The following is a 6,692-nucleotide window of genomic DNA, read 5'->3' as shown; positions in this document are numbered from 1 at the left end:
CCACTCCCACCCTCAAAGGTCACCCAGAGGTGTAGTACACAGCAGCCCTTCTTCCCCTCCCTTATCTCAGCCAGCCGTCTCTAGGGAACTGTCCTCAGTGGCATTGGGGTCGTTAACCCAGTAGACTGAAGCCAGTGACACGACCCAGCTCTGCTCTTTACATCATGGTTAGCAGGGTCACAGGAGGTACACAGTGTCTTGAGGGTCACGCACCTCAGACTGCCTTCCCACCCATGTCCCGGCTGGACACAGGCACGGTCGCTCCCATCCCTCCCTCAAGCGCCATAATACTTGAACAAGTTCTCTGCAGTGGGGTATAGACTAAGAAAGACCAGTCCAAAGTACACATCCAACAACAGGGAGCTGGTTAAGCAAACCGGGAACTGTCTAGACTAGGGTTTCTCAACCTCGGCACGATCGACCTTTTGTGGGGGACTGTCCTGCACTGTAGGGTGTTTAGCACCCTCCTCGCCTCCATCCACTAGAGGCCAATGGCACCTCCTACTCCAATGGGACAACCAGAGGTGTCTCCAGACATTGCAAATGACCTGCTCAGAACCAAATCCACTGGTCCACACAGTGGAATTCTGTGCAACTATTAAGAATGACCCACAATAGTGCTCGCTTCAGCAGCACACATACTAAAATTGGAACGATACAGAGAAGATTAGCATGGCCTCTGTGTTAGGATGACACACAAATTCATGAAGCATTCCATATTTTTTTTAAAAAAAATGACACATAATAATAAAAGTAATGATAACTAACATTTACTGGGGGAACACTATGTACCAGGCCCAGTTCTGAGCTTTACACATAATTTCTTTAAACCTCACAGCATCCCCATTTTACATATGAGGAAAGCAAGGCACAGAGTTTAATTAACTTGACCAAGGTCGCAAAGCCAGTTAGATGCTCACAACATAGTGTTAAGAGAAAAAAAGATAAGAAAATAGTACATGTAGTATGATTTCATTTTTCTGTTTGTTTAAACATACACACACACACACACACACACACACCCCTCTATATACACTTACACATATATACGTATCACAAAATATATGTATTAACAGTGGCTCTTTCTAGGTCGTGGGATTGCAAATGAATTTTATTTTAACAATTTTGTTTCTCCATAGTTTCATATGTACAACTATATTTGTATATAAGTACTTTATATATTAATATTTTCTATATTTATATATAGTATATAAAATTCATGTTAATATTTATATAAGTTATCTATATATATAAAAGCCTAAGCCACTGTTACTACGAAAGGACCAGTCGCTATGATGCACACTGACCACCAGGGGGCAAACACTCAATGCAGGAGCCGTCCTCAGCCTGCAGGCCCCCATGGCTGATGGGGCCTGCTGGTCAATCTCCCAGTCCCTCCCCCCAGCCAGCAGGCCCTGATAGCTGGATAGGGGCCAGGCCCCGGGATGGGACAGGAAACCAGGGGTGGGTGGCAGCAGATGTGGCCCCTTATTCAGGGTGGCCAAGGGTCAGCTCCCTCCTTAGGGCTGGTGGCCAACCTCCTGGGCCGGCCCTCCCTCCCTCTCTTCCTCTTTCCTTCCTTCTTCCCTGCCTCCCCCTGGCTGGCAGGTCCTGATCACATGATTGGGGCCGGGCCCCAGGCTGGGATGGGAAACTGGGGGTGGGTGGTGGCAGACGTGGGTGGTGATGGAAGGAAGTGGTGGGGAGGTGGGGAGGTGGGGAAGTGGGGAACCTGATTGGCCCTGATCATTGGCCAGGCCTAGGGACCCCACCTGTGCATGAATTTTGTGCACCGGGCCTCTAGTATAATATATTATCTGTGTAACAAGAAAACATGGACTCATCTCCAGTCTTGGAGGTGAGGTATTTTCAGCCCCACGTCAAGCCCAGGTGACAGGCAGGGGTACCAGTGCAGCACTGAGGGTTCAGGGTGATTCTGGGGTCTTGCTTGGACTTGAGGTTAGAATGGACGTCACCAGAGACTGGGGGACCCTTCCCAGAAGCCCAAACTTTTTGGTTCTTCCCAGAAGGTGGTGAGGTGAGGACATTCTACACTTCACATGGAGAGAACATGGAAGAGCACAGCCTGGCTGAGCTGCCCTCTGGAGACGCGTCGTGGGGAGAATGGAGAGGGCCGAGCGGCCCAGCAGGGCAGGGTGGGGGGCGGGAGCAAACAGACAGCCGCTCAGCAACGTGAGCCTGATCCTTTTAAAAACAATTTTAAATAACACCCAATGCGATCATTTCATGAGTAAACGATGCTATAAATAGCATATCTTGTTATTCCTAAAATACCCAAACCAGCCCACATTTCTAAGGGGAGTTTTGAAATGTAAAACAATGATTTTTAAGGCGAGACAAATCCAAATATGAACAGAAACGGGACAGAGTGTGAAACAGAAAACTGGAGCTGAGCCCCACTCAGCTTGCCCCTGCCCTTCACTCAGGCTCAGTGTCTTTGGTCCTGAGAGCAGGGTGGGGGGGAGGGCGGAGAGAAAGAGGGGGTCACATCACTGTGAAGGGCGGGGGTGGTGCTGGAGGGAGGGCACAAGGTCTGCACTCTATGACCCGTGACAGTCACGGTCGCAGGCTGGCAGCCTCCACTGAGTTGTTTTCCGTGGTACCCAGGTCAGTTGGCAACAGGCGTATTCATTTTAGAACCAGAAAAGAGAAAGAAGCCGTCATGAAACCAAGAAAGGCGAGGACTAATGGGTGACGACTGATCTCAGTGAGCAAAGGGCAGAGCATAGAGGCTTTGCCGATGCCCAGGCTCTGGGGCTGGAATTTAACCTGCAGTTAGTGAGGCCGAGAGGGAGGTGGGCGCGCCCACAGGCTTCCTGACTCAGAGTTTCCTGCCTTTGAGCCCACCCACCTGGCCCCCCCGTTCACAGATGGAAGGGAAACCCCAGGGTCCCAGCCCCCTGCCCGCACGCCCACTCCTGTGAGCAGAGCTGCGGGGTGGGCTGGGGTTGGGGGTTACTGGAGCCGCCCAGCCTCCCCCTCACAGCTGCTTCCGTCTGGGATGGTGAGAACGTTCTGGAGATGAATAGTAGCTGTGGTTGCACAGCAATGTGGATGTACGTAATGCCACTGAACAGTACAGTGAAAATGGGTGAGGTAAATACGTACGTTTCATGTTATTTATAGCTTACCACAGAGAAACATTTAATGGAAGGATCATTAAACATCTCCTAGGGCAGAGGCCGTTTCTGTTGTTCTGCAGAGAAATAAATTGAGGCTAAGAGAGGTGAAAAAAAGGTCATTTCTTTTACAATCATTAAAAGAAGTTTTTATTGTTGAAGGTATCATGTATGTCCCTTTCCCCCCACCTTGATCCCTTCTAGTCCATCCCGCCCCTGACCTCAGGCCTTCACCCCCCATTGTCTGTGTCATGGGTTATGCATGTACGCACGCAAGTTCTTTGGTTGATCTCTTCTCACCTACCCACCTACCCCCTTAAATCTTTTTTGATACCTAAAGTACAGCAGGCATTCTTGAATTTAAACATTACATATAAAGCGAAACCCCCTTCAGGCCACCCTCCTCAACCACATCCCCTCCCAGGGGGTAGCCACGGCAAATTCATTCAGTGTGAATTCTTCCAGATCTTTTTTTTAGACTTTCGGAAATGGAACCATTCTGTACCAATTTTGGAACTTACCCTTCACACTTACCTAATGCTATTTCTTAGAGATCTCTCCATTTCAGTTCACATGAGCTATACCTCCTTCTTTGAAACAGCTGTGCAGTAAGTCTTAGAATGCACGGAGTTTTGGATACTTAGGCTGTGTTCAGTTGTTTGGCTATTTAGACCATCCAGCATAAATTCTTCTCTGTACACATGTAGAAGCGGTTCTTTAGGAAATAGTTATTATTTATTAAGGTTGCAAATACACATAAATGAAAGCCAATACAATGGTTGGCATTTATTAGTGCTCAGGGAATGCTGGATTTTTCGCCTCTCATCATCTTTCATGTTCTTCCTCCACAGTCAAGCTTGTGAAGAAGTCCAGTCACTAGCCACAGAGGAGGGAAAGGTCAAGAAACGGAGAGTACTTAGCCCTGGATCACAGAGCCCGGGGCCTTCAAGTGGGCTGGGCGGCACCTGAGTCTGTGGTCTCCTGGAGGTCCCTTTCCTGCTGGGTCCCTGATCTAACCTATGTCTGGGTGTTGTGGGCTCTAGCAAACCCCCACCCCTATATTTTTATTGATTTCAGAGGTGAAGGAGAAGTAGAGAGAGATAGAAACATCAACGATGAGAGAGAATCGTCGACCGGCTGCCGCCTGCATACCCCTCACTGGGGATGGAGCCTGTAACCCCCGGGCAGGTGCCCTGACCAGGAATCAAATTGTGACCTCCTGGTTCAGTGGTTGGTCAACAGAGCCAAATATCAACAGTTCAATGACTGAAATTTCTTTTGAGAGCCAAATTTTTTAAACTTAAGCTATATAGGTAGATACATTGTTAACTTAATTAGGACACTCCTAAGCTGACCTTTGCTAAAACTCAAGGGGCCAAAGAGCCCATGTGGCTCCCGAGCCGCAGTTTGCTGACCACTGTCCTGGTTCATAGGTTAACGCCCAACCACTGAGCCATGCCAGCTGGGAACAAATGCTTTTTGAATGAGCAAATGGAGTGGCTGGGATGTGGAACCCTCTGCAGCCAGCCTGTGTTCACGCCTGCTCTTCACTGAGCTACCTGCTGCCCCTGCCCTGGGCCCCATCAGGAAGGAGAGTCAGATGTCACCAGTCTCTCCAACCTCATTCTCAGCCAACTCACAGCATGTCCCTCAACTTTGCCCAATGGCGGGTGACCCCCTCCACTGGACCCCTGAACCCCTGCTCTGATACAGTCCCCGTTCCCAGATACTGACCAGACACATGGGGCCTTCAACACCCAGCCCAGTGCAGGTATATCCAGAGCTCTTACCCTCCTCTGCTATAGACTTACTTTCTTTTTTAAGGTTTAAATGGCCATTATTCTTTGAAAATGCTACTCTGGCTTGGCTCAGTGGTTGAACGTTGACATATGAACCAGGAGGTCATGATTTGATTCCTGGCCAGGGCACATGCCCAGGTTGCAGGCTCAATCCCCAGTGAGGGGCATGTAGGAGGCAGCCTATTGATGATTTTCTCTCATCATTGATGTTTCTATCTCTCTCTCCTGCTCCCTTCCTCTCTGAAATTGATAATATGTTTTTTTAAAAAGAGAAAATGCTACCCTATGCATGTTCAATACAGATGAAGAGGCCAAGGGGCAGAGAGGTCACGTGACTTGCCCAGGGTCCCAGCCAGCGGGATAGCGGTCACACCTGGGTGGGTCTCGGCCAATGTCCTTCCTGCTACCCCCAGACAATGTCTGAGATAAACCCGGAGGCTCACTTGTTATCTAATGGGAGGCCCACCGGATCCAGAGCTGGGAGTAACAGTCACCATTTGTTTCCTGATGCCAGCTCTGCCCGCAGAATAAATCCCATCCCCCCACTAGAGCCGTGGGTTCAAGTGCACGAGTGGTCAAGGCTGCAGTTACTAATCTTAGGTTCAGTGGACCCTCTCCTCCCCTGATTCCCGGGGCTTTGTCCGGACTTCTCCACTCTAAGAAATCAGAGGATTGTCTATGAAGATGCCTTTTTATTCTTTGAACTTGAATCTGTCACTTCAATCTGTTCATCTACCTTTTTTAATGGTATTTCATGAGGCTCCTAATCATACTGAGAATTTATTAATTCTTCTATCCCTTTGATGACCAAAAAGAGTGGAAGTCATCCATCTTATTAGGAAATGGAGCCCTTGAAAAAAAAAAGTCTTTGAACTTTCCTTTTCCTGCCTTCTGCTATCATTTCCTGCCCCTAGATTCCAAACAAAGGTGAGTACAGAAACACACGGAAAAATGTGAGGATGAACTAATATTTACAGAACCAAAAGCATGTGTTCAAAACAGATCCTGGTCTCTTCAGAATATAAACATAGTTTGTGAATTCACATTTTAATGCTTATTTGCAATGTTACCAATCTTTACATGCAGTGGGGGGAAGAACTACATGGAAACTAATTGAATCATCACCTCAGAAGAAAACAATGATAAAGTGTGAAATAAAGATAAAGTTCATTAAAATTTGATACTAATTTGTTTATAAAAATAAGACTTGCTAAATAAATCTACAGTAATTCATTTTGTTTTTTAAATATATTTTAGTGATTTTTTATTTTTTACAGAGAGGAAGGGAGAGGGATAGAGAGTTAGAAACAACGATCAGCTGCCTCCTGCACACCCCCTACTGCACACCACAACCAAGGTACATGCCCTTGACCGGAATTGAACCTGGGACTTTTCAGTCCGCAGGCCGATGCTCTATCCACTGAGCCACACCGGTCAGGGCTAGAGCAATTCATTTTGAATTGGAAATTATTGTTTTTCTGATGTGTGATAACTACCTTATCTTGAAAAATAGCTTGGTCAAACAATAAAGTATATTGTTATCTCTAAAAGAAAAACCAGAAGTATGTGTACACATCACAACATGGATGAACCTTGAAAACATTATGCTAAGTGAAAGAAGCCAAACACAAAAGGACAAATACAGTATGTTTCCACTTATATGAATTGTCCAGAACAGGCAAATCCATACAGAGGGAGAATAGATTACTGGCTGCCAGGGCCTAGGAAGAGAGGAGAAAGGAAAGTGACTGCT

The 6,692-nt window shown here is 47.2% G+C and overlaps 1 non-coding gene across 1 annotated transcript; it reads left to right on the top strand.

Annotated features, from left to right (window-relative positions):
• Positions 1-617: 617 nt before the first annotated feature.
• Positions 618-724, top strand: LOC118719640. The gene has a single exon (XR_004988205.1). It is a non-coding gene; the product is annotated as a U6 spliceosomal RNA (small nuclear RNA).
• Positions 725-6,692: the final 5,968 nt, after the last annotated feature.

Source organism: Pipistrellus kuhlii, unplaced genomic scaffold (assembly GCF_014108245.1).
Source record: "Pipistrellus kuhlii isolate mPipKuh1 unplaced genomic scaffold, mPipKuh1.p scaffold_m20_p_15, whole genome shotgun sequence".
Classification (NCBI taxonomy): Eukaryota; Metazoa; Chordata; class Mammalia; order Chiroptera; family Vespertilionidae; genus Pipistrellus; species Pipistrellus kuhlii.
Note: the sequence above shows the minus strand (reverse complement) of the source record. Positions and strands in the feature narration are given on the sequence as shown.